The sequence below is a fragment of the Lepus europaeus genome, chromosome 2 (genome assembly GCF_033115175.1).
Source record: "Lepus europaeus isolate LE1 chromosome 2, mLepTim1.pri, whole genome shotgun sequence".
Taxonomy (NCBI): domain Eukaryota; kingdom Metazoa; phylum Chordata; class Mammalia; order Lagomorpha; family Leporidae; genus Lepus; species Lepus europaeus.
This window is the reverse complement of record NC_084828.1, coordinates 149544407-149546384: the sequence shown is the minus strand read 5'-3', so window position 1 is coordinate 149546384 and position 1978 is coordinate 149544407.

Genomic DNA, 1978 nt, shown 5'->3' with positions numbered 1-1978 from the left:
AGCATGAATGAATCTATGCAAGTTTTCAACGTTTTTGCACCACAACAGGATCTCTTAATTCCATTCTCCATGAACATTTATTTGAAAAAATATTTCTTTTATTTACTTGAAAGGCAGATTGAGAGAGAGAGAGAGAGAAAGAGAGAGAGAGACCGTCCATTTGCTAGTTCATTCCTTAAAGGGTCACAATGATCAGGGCTGAGCCAGGCTGAAACCAGGAGCCAGAAACTCCATGTGGGTCACCTGCCACATGGGTGCAGGGGTCCAAGCACTTGGGCCATCTTTTGCTGCCTTCCCCGGCACAGTAGTAGGGAGCTGGATTGCAAGCCGGGCTGCCAGGACTCCAGCTGGCGCTCCAATATGGGATGCTAGGGTTGCAGGCAGTGGCTTAGCCCGCAGCATGACAACAGTGCGCCCTTGACACAAGAAATTCTGGAACTGCCCTGGTATGAAGTAGCCTTCGTCCATCTTAAATTTCCCCCGTATTTGCCTTCCTGCGATTTGCCGTACTCAGAGTTCAGAGTTCCTTCCCCCGTCTCGCCAAGTCTAAAATCACGGGATGGGTGCACGCGGAGCCGTCTGCCGCACGGTGGAGTGTAGTTACCCACTCAGTCCCTGGGCGTCTCCCGCATCTCTGTGAATACGCACATTCAGAAACTTCCGATTTCCCCTTCTAGTCTGAATTTTGCTACAGGGGTCCCCACTAACAGCTCAGAGCCTCCCCACTGCGTGGAAGGCAGGTATCAGCCGCTCTCCACTAAGCTGAAGGCTCGCCGGCAGCAGGGCCAGCAGCCTTCTGCGTCTACGGCGGAGAACTCGCAGGGGCAAGGCGATGCTGGCTGTTGCCTGCGCACCTCCGTCTTCCGTCAGGAGCCCTTTCTCCAGGGTTATCTGAGGCCCTGACCGCTGCTGGTTTCCTCCCACACTGGTCTTCTGCGCTCCGTGCTGGGGTTGGGCTTTCTCTCCCGCCGCCGGCGGCCCCTCGGGGAAGTGCTCATCAGTGGTCTGGGGACAATAGGTTTTGTGGCTCCTCCCCCACGTGGCGCAGGCTTTTACTTTGTGTCCAAGGAAGGCAGGCAGGCTTAGTGCCCACGGGAACTCCCCCGTTGTTCTGGGCAATGAATCCCGCTCACAGCGGTTCCCATCCCGGTCTCTCCTGATAGTGCATCCGCAGCAGAAATCAACAGGGCTCCCGACACTTGAGGCTGAGACCAGCTCCGCGCTCCTGTCTGCACAGAGCTGGAAGGGTGCATCGTAGGTGTCATTGCAGGTGCACTCTGAGGGTGCATTGCAGGTGTCACCTTGTTCTGGGCTGGGATTTGGGCCTAAATTAACACTGTTTATGAAGCTCTTTTATGTGGCTCTCTGCATGAAGCAAAGCAGACAACACGGTTCTTGTCAAAGGATGGCGATATCATAATATTATGTCACAGACATGTGCCAGGCACTTTAGCTTGTTTTAACTCATTTCAATCCACATAATAACTCCCTAAGGAGAGAGAATTATCTGTCTCCCAAAGACAGGAAGACTTGGAGTAGGCTATTGCCTGTCAGTTAAGACACTAACATCAGACATCAGAGTGCCTGGATTGGAGTCCTGGCTCTGGTTCCCGATTCCAGTGTCCTGCTAATGTGGACCCTGGGAGGCGGCCGTGATGGCTCAAGTGACAGATTCCTGCAGCACGTGGTACATTGCTGACTCATGTTCCTGGGTCCTGGCTTCACCTGCCAGCCTGGCCAAAGGCCACTACAGACATTTGGGAAGTAAATTAGCAGATGGCGTCTCACTCTCTCTTTCTCAAATTAAAAAGATAATTAAAAGACATATTGGGGCCAGCTGTGTGGCTTTAGCTGCCACCTGCATCGCCTGCACCCCATGGCAGAGAAGAGGCTTCTCTGCTTCCCATCCAGCTCCATGTCAGCTAATGCCCCTGGCAAGGCAGCAGAAGATGACCAACGTGCTTGGGCCCCTGGTACC